Here is a 12019-nt window from a genome sequence, read left to right on the forward strand (position 1 = left end):
GGTGCCATCTGGAGCTGCGGAGCCGGGCGCCCGGCCGGCACGTGGGACGGGACGCAAAGGTCACGCAGCAGCAATTAATTAAATCCTCCCCGCGGCGCCGTGGCCGCCCGGACCACCCTGGCTGCTCTTACTACTGGGAGCCAACTGGGAGCACTGGGGCTGCAGCCTGGCTTCTCCTAGAGGGCTGGCCGGGATGGAGGTGCGAGCTCCAAGCTGCACGCCAGCACTCCTCCCTGTGCATTTCTGGGGGAAAAGTGTCATTGTCACCTCCCCAGGAGCACCAGGGAGGTGACAGCCGTCCCTGCCGTCCTCAGCCCTGCCAGCACGGTGCCAGGCACAGCCCAGGCAGGCACAGGGGTGCCCAACAGCAGCACCCATCCTGCCGAGGGCGGCCGGGTCTGGGTCTGTGCCAAGGGCACCCTGTCACCTCCAGCGTGTCCCCTCCCAGGGGATGGCTCTGTCCTCATTTTTTAGCATCGCCCACGCCGAGCATGAAGCTGGATGCGCACGGCTGCTGCTGGCCATCCCCAAAACGTGGATGTGCCCTGTGGATATCTCCATACCCATGAGCATCACACCCGCAGCCTGCATGCCCATGGAGCACCCACGGCGCGGGGGGAGCACCCTCGCCGAGCGCGGACAGCTCGCTGCACCGCCGCGGGCTGCCTTTGTTCGGAGTCTGTGGGCGTCTTGAGCCGGGGCTGGAGGTAATTTGTCTGTCTCCTGCAGCGGGGCTGTCATCTCGCATCTGCGAACCGGTTCCATTTGCACTGCCATTAAAAAATCGCAGGTCTGACAGGTAGCAAAAATAAAACAGGAAAGAAAAGCCTAAAAAAAAAAACCAAAAAAACAAGAGCATCGTGGGCTCGCTATATCTGGAAACAACCTCAAATCCAGGTATCACTGGATTTGAGGATACTCGCAGGTGTGGCAAGCCATCTTGTGCTCCTTGGGTCTGTGTCCCCATTCCACCTGGGCTCCCCAGAAGGGTTTGATCACCCCAGAAGGGTTTGGTCACCCCAGAAGGGTTTGGTCACCCCCAGAGAGCCGCTGCCCAGGCCATCCATGCCGTCTGGCCGCATGGAGCCCTCCCAGCACATCCCGTTTGGGGGACATCCTCCACCACTGGCATCAGGTCTGGCTCCGGTAGCACTGCACAGGGAGGCACACACGGGATCGCCCCGCACCCCGGTGCTGCCTTGCCATGGAGCTGTGAGGCCTGGGGACGCCCTCGCCGTGGGTGTGGGGTCCTCGGTGTCCGTGTGGGGTCCCTCGGTGTCCATGTGGGGTCCCTCGGTGTCCGTGACGCCGTGCCGGCGAGTCCCGCATCGCGTGGGGCCGGCCCGCAGAGGGTTAACAGCTGATTACAGCCTTTGTCTCTGCATCAGTGTACATAATGCGCCCCGCATTTGCATACTGCAGTGTGCGCTCAATTAAAATGAACTTTTAATTTCTTCTAAGTAAATTACTTCTTCCCGGTACGTGACGCGCACAAATGTCAGAATAATGGGAGAGCCTTAATGAGCTAGGAATGAGGGGTGGGGAGGGGAGCGCGGGGCCCTGGCCCCCCGGGCCATGCCGCAGGCTGCGGCCTCCCCGAGGACGGATCCTGCTGGAGGATGGAGTCTTCCTCTGCCTCCCTGCTGCCACAACGTCCCCAGGCAGGGCAGGCCCTGGGTGTCCACCTCCTCCTCCCTGCAAGGCTGACCTCGGGGTCCCGCTTCCCTCCTGGCGCATGCACATCTCAGACCATCCCCAAAATGTTCCCCTGAGCAGTTTCTACACGGGGTGCCCCCAGTGTGGCTGCCCCTGACCCCCTCTGCCCTCCCCACCATGGCTCGGGGGATGCTCGGAGCGATGCTTGGGGTGGTGCTTGGGGCATTGCTTCGGGGGATGCTTGGAATGATGCCTGGGGGATGCTCGGGGGGGATACTCAGAGGGATGCTCGGGGACGTACGCTGGAGCCCTGCATCCTGACCCTGCCTCCTGCACGGGTCCGGGTCCATCCTCCCGTCCGAGGGCCGCAGACGCAGGGCCATATGGCAGGCGAGATTACTGGAATTTGATTTTCAGATAAATCACAAACCTGGATGAGCGAGTGCTGCTCCAGATGCATTATCCATAATCCCCTGGAAGGGAACCTTTTGGAGGAGACGGTCCCGGGGCCAGCTTGGGAGCAGCTGGGTAATCCCACCGAGGGATGCGGTGCTCTCCGGATACACCCCGGTGTCACCCGCGACCCACATTTGGTCCTGCTGAGCCCAGGCGGGAGCAGATGGGGCCAGATGGAGTCACACCAGGAGCAGCCGGTCAGCAGGGCCAGCCCGTGCCGGGGCACCCACGGGGCTCCGTGCTGCTGGAGGAGGCAGGGACGGGGCTGGGGGAGGCACAGGGGCACTGACAGAGGCTCTCCCGCTGCCAGCAGTGCCCGGAGCATCCCCAAGCTGCCCAAAGGACCTCCCAGCACTCGGGATGTGGGCACCATGGGGAGCCCCTTGGAGCATCCCTGCTGTGCCTGCGCATCAAGTCGCAGAGATGCCTCTCTGCTCGCCGCACCTATTAATGGGGACGTGGGAACAAAACCCGGCTTGTGGGGCCAGGCCTGGCCAGGAGGGAGAGGAGGGAAGGGGCAGGGATGCTCGGCCCTGCCTGGGCTTGGTGCACTTGGTCTCCACGCTGGCTGTCCTGGGTCCGTGCCCTGGCGGCACGCTGAGCTTTTGGGGGTCCTGGGTTTGGCCACAGCTTTCCCAAGGCCCAGGACTCCTCCTCACCTTTGGAAGCAGCCTCCTGGAGCTCCCCTTATCCTGCAGAAATGCAAATTTAGGGACCACACAACTGCAAATAAATACCGCCACCCCCCCCCCCCCCCCTTGCTGAGGGAAGACACGGAGCCCTCGTCCCTGCTGTTTCGGTACGAAGCCACCTATTTCCCCGTGCTGCCTCTGAGCCCGATTTCCAGCCGCAGCGCCGGGTCGCGCTGGCCCCAGCCGGGCCATCCATCACGGCTGCCAGCGACAGGATGCGCAGTGGTGCGTCGCGGCGGAGAGCGAGCTTAACCAGGGGCTGGTGCCGATCAATAGGCGCATTAACCTGAGCCCGCGCTCCTCCTCCCCGGGGGCCGAAGGTGGCCGGGGCAGGCAGGAGATATTAATTCCTCTCCAGCTCCCAGAGGAAAAGGAGATGTGGAAAAGCCGAGGGGAGAGCGAAGCTTTGTCTGGCCGTGCACTGCTAACCCACTGCCTCTCCTCCATTGGGTTGGCACCTCCGAGGCCACGAATTTCCCACCACGGTGCCTCCCCCGGGCTCGGGGCTCCCCCGGCCCCTGCTGCTGGCGTGGGAGCACGCGGGAGGCGAGCGGAGCCGCGCGTTCCCCCAGCGCTGAAATTTACATTGAACCACAAATTAATTTCATAATTTTTTCCTCTCTAATTATGCCAACATCTGCTGCGAGGCCCAAGCTGTGCACATGCATTTTAATACATCCCTCACCCCCCCCCCCCCCCCACCGCGTCTCTCCCAGCACTGAACTTTTTGGTAATTATCGGCAGGAGAAAGGCTCCATCCGCGGGAGGGCGAGGGGCAGAGCGCGGGGAAGGCTTTGCCCTGCCCTGCTCCGGAGGCTCCAGGGCTCCAGCACGCCGTGGTGCAGGGAGCTGCAGCAGCTTGTTAGAGGCTTTTCCTGCTTGTTGGGGGCTGTTCCCATGGCTGGGAGAGGGGAGGAGGAGGAGGAAGGGGGTGGCAAGGGGAGGCAGCCCTCGGCACGCTGAGCATGGGGACTGGCTCTGCCCCGAGGATGCTCCAACCCAAGGCAAGGAGCCCCATGGCTTCTTGTCCCCTTCCCCTCGGGAGGGCCCTGCACCAGGACACCTCGGTCCCAGTCTCACCCAGATACCTCCAGTTGTGCAGCGGGGTCAGAATGTGGCCCCCCCCTTGCCTGAAGCACCCTGGGGTGGTGCCTGGGGGCCGGGGGTGTCCACACGTGCAGCCCCCTACGCGCCGTCCTTGTCACCTGCTGGTCTGGGTGACCCCAAAGCCCTGGCAGCCCCCTCCCCAGTCCCACTGCACGTCTGCTCCCACTGAGGGGGACGTCTCACGGCCTCACCAGCAGATGCAATAGGTCACTGGGATACCGAGTAATTAAAACCCGGCAATTACCAATTTCCAGCAGCGAGCTCCTGGCCCGGCGAGCGCTCAGATCGTCCCCTGCGAGCTGCAGGATGCGGCCGAGGGGTGACAAGGGGCAGGCACCGGGGAGGGGATGAAGGGGATGCCGTCTGCCCCCACGCTGGGGCCTCACCTCCAGCACAAGCAGCTCTGGGACGCCACGAGAGAGCTCCTCACGCCTTGCCTACGAGGCAGGGGACGCGCGTGATATTTGGGGTGCAAAGTCCCGCGTGCCCCAGCCGGGGGGGGGGGGGGGACGCAGCCGAGCCCCCCGCGCTTCTCCTTCCCGGAGCGAGCCCGCGGGTGGCGGCTCTCGCAGCAGCCCAGGTGTGACAGCAGGAGTGGGGCCGCGTCAGCCCCGTTAGGCTGCTGCCGCCCGCCTGACTCGCAGCCGGGAACAGATGGCAGGCGACAGAAGCTGCCGATGAATAATCCGCGGCTGATGAGCGCCGCTCCCAGCCGCCCGCGCTCCCCGCGCTGCCCCGCGCGCTCCATCTGCGCCCGACGCCTCGCTCGGGGCCCCGCGCAGGGTGCCCCTGCCGCCCGCCTGGCACCCATGGGTGCCGCCCCGTACCGGGGGCACCTCGCCATGCTCCTAGCACCCATGGGTGCTGCCCCGTACCGGGGGCACCTCGCCATGTGCATGGCACCCATGGGTGCTGCCCCATGCCAGGTTGCACCCCCTACATGCGTGGCACCCGTGGATGCTGCTGATATTGGGATGCTCCCACCACGTGCACGCCCCCCACGCTGGGGTTGTCCCCACCGCCCAGTGGGTGCTGGGGCAGCAGGATGGCCTGGGAGGGTGCTGGGGATTTGTCTGGAAATGCCCTGGTGCCATGGGCTGGACCCACCCACGGGGGCTCCGGGCTGGGAAGGGGCTGCACTGTCCCCCCACAGGACCCTGGTGTCCCCATCGCCATGGGTGCAGGTAACTCAGGGTGGTGTGGTGAAGGAGTGGGGCTTCCCCCATCTCACTGACGAGGTCCCGGCTAATTAGGGCTCAAGGGGGGCTGCTGCCCTGTGCCAGGATTTGGCTGCTGGGAAGGCAGCATCCCTCGGAGCCCCGAGCTCGCTCTTGGTGAGCAGCACGTGGGCAAAGTCCCCATCGCGCCTCTCCTGGGATGCTCCCATGCCAGCTCCACAGGCCCAGTGCCCCCAAACCCCGGTGCCCCGTCTGGTTCCCAACCACCAGCACCATCCTGCAGCCCTGAGCCGCCCTGGTCCTGCCAGGAAGGGGAGGAGGAGGGCAGAAAACAAAACGGTGATGGATGGCAAAGCTATTGAAGCGCTGGCGAGTAAACTCCATATTTTTAACGGCATTTAAATGCCTGCAAGCAGATTAATAAGGTCTAGGTAATAGCAGAACCAGTCTATATTTATTCTATCTTAAACGCCAGTTTGTCAGGCTGTATTAATATTGATGGTAAGGCTTGGATTGAGGACAGTAAACGCTGGGACTTCACTTTATCTCTCCCAAACAGGCTGCCTCAGACCCTTTATCAGGGCTGCGGCTGCCGCAGCAGCTGCCTCTTCAAGGGCTCAGCGCATCCCCTCTCCTCCCCCCGCTCTCTCTTTTTAATCAGAGGAGGAGAAGTTGCTGGCTTGATCGTTCCATTTTTATCTCTTTTATTTACTCCATTTTCATGTCTTTCAGTGCATATTTTATTCCCATCAAGGCAGGACCATTGATAGCTTAAGCTGTCCCCCCCGCTCCTCCCCACGCGGTGTGACAGGGAAGGACGAGGGGGAATCACGGGGGACTCGCCCCCCTGCCCTCCCCTCCTGCCCCTTGGAGCATCCCAGACCCGCTGCCCGATGTCCCCAAGCACCCAGGACCACTGCCACCACCCGTGCCGACCCCCCAGCACGGCACGGGGCACGCAGGCACCCCAAAAAGTGCTCGGCAAGGAGCTGCAGCCCCGCGGGGCGCACCCGCTGTGCGTGGTGGTGATGGGGCGAGGGGAGGCTGAGGACAGCTGCCTTTTCTTGTGCATTCCCCAAAGCCCGGACTCCTGCCTGGCTGTTCCCTGGCAGCGTTTGAAATTCAAGGTGCGCTCTGCCTCGATTACTTATACAAACCTCCCAGCCGGGTGGGTGAGGGCAGCGGTGCCTCCCCGCTCGCATCCCAGCGCACGCACCTCGCCCGCCGCGCGGCGCTGGGGAAATTTGCACATCGGCTCTCAGCTCCGCTGGTAATGAATGCTAAACAATCACAAGAAATGCTAATCGCACGAGGAGGGCTGCAGCCTGCCGCAGGTTTGGAGAGGATGTTCTGTAAAACGGCGTGGTGCTGGGCGGGCTCCGTCCCGCTCCCCCGTCCTCACCCCGTGCCGGCGCACGCAGCCCCTCGCCCGCCGCAGTGCCCGCGAGCAGCCAGCAGCCCTGCCAGCATCAAAGGGCCCCTCTGCTGGAAAATGAAAATCCTCATTAACTAATAAAAAGCCCATCGCTCGCTCTGCCTTTAATATAATTAACGGCAGCCAAGACTTCAATTAAGGTTTTATCCAAACTTCAAGACGCCACTCTCGCTCCGTAATTACGCCGGGCGGGCGCAGCGACTGCAGCCTTCGCTGGGGCTCCCCGGCCGTGCCCACGAGCACGGGGGCTGCACCGAGCTGCTCGTCCCAAATAGGAAATGTTTGTGCGATTGCTCCTTGGCAGGACGTGGCCGCTTTGCCGGGCGGCTCTGACTTCAGCAGGGAAATATGCTGCCGGCGCGGGGAGGCGGCGCGGGGTGCTGGGAACGGGCCCGTTCTCACCGCTCCCCACGCGCCCCTGGGGCCGGGTGGGTAGGGCGAGGGGCTGGGGGATGTGGTCCCGAGGCAGAAGCAGCCCCAGATCCCCTAAAATGAGCAGCAGGGTTTGGGTGTGCGGGGCTGAGCTCCTGGTGCCCGCAGGAGGATGCTGTGGCAGGGTCAGTGCCCGGCTGGGGTTAATGGCATCGCCCTTTGTTAGCGCGGTGGGCAAGGGGAGCACAGGGGGGGAGTGCTGGGGGGCTCAGCGCATCCCCTCCCTCCTGTCCATTTCCTCCCCAAGGTGGCACCTCTCAGGGGGCAGAGCGGGGGCTCTGTGGCTGCAGCACAAAGCGAGCCCCCAGCCCACACCCATGCCACCCTGCCCGGCTCTGTGCCAGCGCTGGCATGGCCATGGTGTCCTTTTCTCTCTTTATTGACCCAAAAAAAGCATCGGCTGGGTTTCCCTTTTGCAGCACGAGGCAGCACCACGCCGCTCCCCCAGCCCCACACCAGTACCACTGGCTGCGATTTGTGGTGCACGGGACCCTGGGTTGTTTTTAGGGCAGGATCCAGGAACCTCTCCCAGTTCCCCCAGTAGGAAGCGGCCTCAGCACATCTCCAGGGATGCCAGGAGCCCCAGGGAGGTGCAGGGATGCTGGGCACAGTGTGGTGCACAGGACAGCTCGGCTCCTACCCCAAATGGCCATGGGCCCCTGAGATCGCAACGGGAAGTGGGATCAGCGCCGCTGCCCCGGTGCTGGCCGCAGGCGAGGGAGAAGCCAGGCCGGGAGACGGCCACGCAGATGGCAGCGCTCTTGGAGAGACGGGGACGGTAATCCTCCCTCCGGGTCCCATTATCATCTCTATCTGGTGAAAAAACTCTCGTCCTGGATGCGTCTAATCCTAATCACTCCCTATCACACGGGGCCACTTCAGACGGGCCAGACGGGCAGACGAAGCCCCCCGTCCCCGCATATCTGCACAGGCAGCCCGCGGCCGGGGGGGAGAGGCCACCCCTCTGCTCCTAATCCCTCCGCGAGGGCTTCATTTAAAAGGGGATTTGCTGCTTATTCCCTCCGCAGGCTGAGCGATCATTACAGGGGTCAGCATCTGATCGGGGAGGGCCTTGTTAAAAAATAATAACGGGACGCTAATTTGGGGGGGGGGAGGGATGGGAAATGCTCTGGTGGGTTTCCAAGCACAGAGGTTTTCCTTCCCGAGAGCATCACTTGGGCATTGGCTGCATGAAAGGCCGGGCTCTCTGGGGCTGGGGGCGCTCCCCAGGACACACATTTGCCCCCCTGCAAATATCCTCGCCCGTACTTTTCGCTCAGACCTCCCCATTTTTATGGGGGAAGCCAACAGGGCCGGCACGGGGAGGTCTCCCGGCCCCGCTGGGTGCCTGGGGCTGCTGGGGGCTGGCTGGGATTAAATCCAGCAGGGAAAATATCCTGCAGCAGGTGCAGCTTGCGACAGGTCTGAACGGCTGCCAGCCGGCTCTGAAATCCCGAGCACATCTGTGCTCCTCAGTTGGACACCAGATGGGCCCCGCTTCGTATTTTGGGCCGGGGTTGGCTCCGGGGGGGGCCGGGGCGACGACGGGGTCTGGCTGCCCCAGGACAGCGGCAGGACGCGCCCTGGGACGCTCGCACGCCGCCGGCATTCCCGGGTATTCTTAGCCCTGTATTTTTAGCCTGTTTTGCCAGCTGGAGGCCAGACGCTGGCTTGGGGCGTGGGGCAGCTCGGGGCTGCACCGCAGAGCCCAGCGATCCCCGCCAGCCTCCGGGTTCCCCTGAGCCCCGAGGGCACCCCGCTTCCCACCCACATCCTCACCCCTATGGGGTCTCACCAGGCTGAGAGCTGCAAACCCTGCAAAAAGCCTTAGCCACAGCCACACACCTAATTGCCCAGCGGATTGGGACCGTCCCAACCCCAAGAACAATTTGTCCCCGTCCGTGAGGCTCCGCTCGGCATCCTCCTGCCCCAGCGCAGGGCTGGCACGGGGAGCAGCCTGCTGCGGGGACCAGATGGCTGCTGCCTCCTGTGCACCGAGCATCGCCGCAGCCAAGCCGTGCTGGGGTGAGACCGTGCACCCTAACCCTGTGCACCACAGCCCCATGCACCCCGACCCCATGCACCCCGACCCCAGCCCCACGGGGGACCCCCAGCAAGGACCCAGCCCGCGGCTGCTCCGCTCCCTGCCCACTCCCTGGCGCAGCAGGCGCTGCTCGCCAGCCTCCCAGCTCCCGGCTATTTTTAGGAGCCTGTCGGTGGCTAAATCTGGCACCGTGTGGGCCCAGGGCAGCCCCGGCGGTGTGACGGCTGCCGCCCCGCGCTCTCGGGGCACTGCGTCTCCCCGTGCAAGCATCGCGAGCGCTGGCGGTGCTGCATGCACGGGGCGTGTGCTCCACACCAGGATAATTGTCCCGGTGCAGGGGTGGCTGCGATGGAAGAGGAGTTTCCCAGCCCCATAGCACCAACCCCTTCCAGTGTAAGCATGGGGTGAAGGGCAGCACCAGCACCCCCAAACCCTATTTTTCAGCCCAGTCCTGAGCAGCGGGATTAAAGAGCAAGCCCTGACTCCAAGCATGGGCTTGACCAAAACCCTGCTTTAGGGTATCGCCCCACTTGGGACTTGCACACCACAAGGAGAGGACGAGGAGGAAGAGGAGGAGGAGTTGCCTTCCCCCAGCCCTGCTGCTGCCCAGCAGGGCTGAGCCGACACACCATGGGACTGCGAGGGGCCTGCTCCCTACGTCTCCCTCCATTCCCACTGCCCCTCTGCGCACACTGACACAGCCCTAACACTGGTACCCGTCCCCATTCCATCCCCATCCCCATCCCCATCCCCAGCTCTTGTCCCCTGTCCCAAAGCCCCACAGACGCCAGCTCAGCCCCTGGGGACACTCAGGGTCGGTCTGTCCCGGGTGCAGAGCCCAGCCCAGCACCCTGGCTCAGGGTGGCTGCGCATCCCCACAGCTCACGGCAGCGTTTCTTCTCCTCTTTCCCCCTCCCCTCTCTCTCCCTTTCTGAAAATTGATAATTAACCTTTTGTCCATGTGGCTGTTGTGTTTATTTGGTGCAGGCGGCTGCAGGACGCTGATATGGAAATCGCAGCCGGCAGGCAGCTCCGCGTCCTCTGCACAATCTGCAGCCGCGCACAGCCGTTGGGCAGAGATAAGCAGGTGCTTATTCACAGCCCTGCAGCTGCCTGCGAGGGCAGCCCTACCTGATCACTCCAATCTCAGTGAAAAACTACTTGAGGTTAGGCTACCGTGATGGAGAGAGCCGATAGGGACCGTGCGAGACAGCTCCCCCGGCTCCCCGACTTCGCCTCCGCCTGCGCCTCCTGCCTCCCGCTCCCCGCGTCCTCTCCACTCGGTGCGTCTCACTGCTCTGTCTTCCTCTTATCTCCCTCTCCACATCCCTTTGATTTTTTTTTTTTTCTTAAAGAATTCGTCTTTGTGTTTCATGTGAACTCTTGGCGGCTCCCTTCTCCCCGGCTTGGCCGCGGCTCTCCCTTTCATTCCCGACTCCTGCCTTGGCTCTCACTTCCCCTTCCTCCCGTCCTGCACCCGCATTTCCTCAGGGTGGAAGAGGCCGATATGGGCATGGGGGGGCACGGCAAAAAGCCCCATCCCCGCACCCGTGTGCCGTGCGCTCCCCGGGAAACGGCTGCATCCGGAGAGCGCGCGCCCATCGCCACGCGCACACTGCGCTGCCCGCCTTGGGACGCAATCACCGCCTTGGGGTTCAGAAGATGTTGTTATTTTGCTCATGGGTTATGGCTGCGGCTTCCTCTGACCTCGGGTTTCCCAGCCGGGGTGGCCCCATCGCCCCCGCCGTGTGTCACACAGAGGGGACAGCGTGCCGTGCCGCGCCGCGGGGGTTTCTTGCTTCCCTTCGCACTCCTGCTCTGAGTGTCGGGGCGGGGAGCGCCGGTCCCTCTTCTCCTTTACCGCGCGGGAAGTTTCTGCTCGGCCCCAAAGGCTCAGCTCTGACTCAGACAGAAAGCACCCGGCAGCGCCGTGAGGCTCCATGGCAAGGGCTCACCTGTGCCGGGCACAGCCCAGGACCCCCGGGGCTCCCCCAGATCGGGGCAGACCCCATGGCCCCACGCTGGGGCATTCCCCACGCTGCTGCCCCACGGCCCCTGCAGCTGCCCGGCAGGTGCCTGCTGGAGAAAACCCTGCTGCTGCAGGTGACATGGGGGACACGGGGCCACAGCTGGCGGGGATTTTTCTTGCTGGCCCTGAAAGCCTCTGGCTTTGACTCAGTGCCCCGGCACGCACCCCGGGAGCAGCCCCTGCTGTGTGATCTCCCGCATGCTTTCGGGCTCTCTTTGCCGCTAGCCCGTGCCCTGCCGCAGGGCGCCTTGGCAAACCCCTGGGCTGATGATGCCGAGCCCACCTGGGGCCACAGGAAATAAAAGGGGAGGAGGTGGGAGCCCGAGAATGGGAGGGAAACCCTCCAGCCCCAGCATCGCGCCCCACACAGCCCCACACCGCTGAAACCTCAGGCAGCCCTTGGTCCCCATGAGCTGACTGCGCTGCCCCTCCCAGCGGAGCACGGGCATCCGGGTGTGGGCAGGATGGAGCTGAGCCCCCCAGCATCGCTGGGATGCGAGATGTGGATCCAGGACTGAGGCTGTGTCCCCCTGAGAGGCAGCAGGCTGGGTGCACACCATCCTGCCTGGGCTGTCTGCGTGCTTTGGAGCTGTGTGGCCCCTCGGCCCCGTGCTGGGGCTTCCCCTCACCTCCCAGCAGCACGCAGAGCCACGTGCGCCGTCCCCTGGGGCACCCGGCACCGCAGTGCTCAGCCCCCCCCGCCCTGCTGGCAGTGATGCTGCAAACCAGTGGCTTCCCCTACACCCTGCTCTGTGCAGCTCCAGGATCCTCCTCCCCACTTGCACCCCACTGTCCCCTCCCCGTCCCCCCCGGCGGCCCCGGGCTGGGGGAACGGAGCGGGGAGCCCCGGGAGCCATCTGCGGGAGCCCAGGTGGCCGCCGAGACACGCCATCTGCTGAGCCACCTTTGGGGACCGTGCAGGCGCTGCTGTATTTTTAGGACACGTTTCCTCCCTCCCACCTGCAGCCCGGAGCAGCCTTTCGGTTTTCT

The sequence above is a fragment of the Cygnus olor genome, chromosome 12 (genome assembly GCF_009769625.2).
Source record: "Cygnus olor isolate bCygOlo1 chromosome 12, bCygOlo1.pri.v2, whole genome shotgun sequence".
Taxonomy (NCBI): Eukaryota; Metazoa; Chordata; class Aves; order Anseriformes; family Anatidae; genus Cygnus; species Cygnus olor.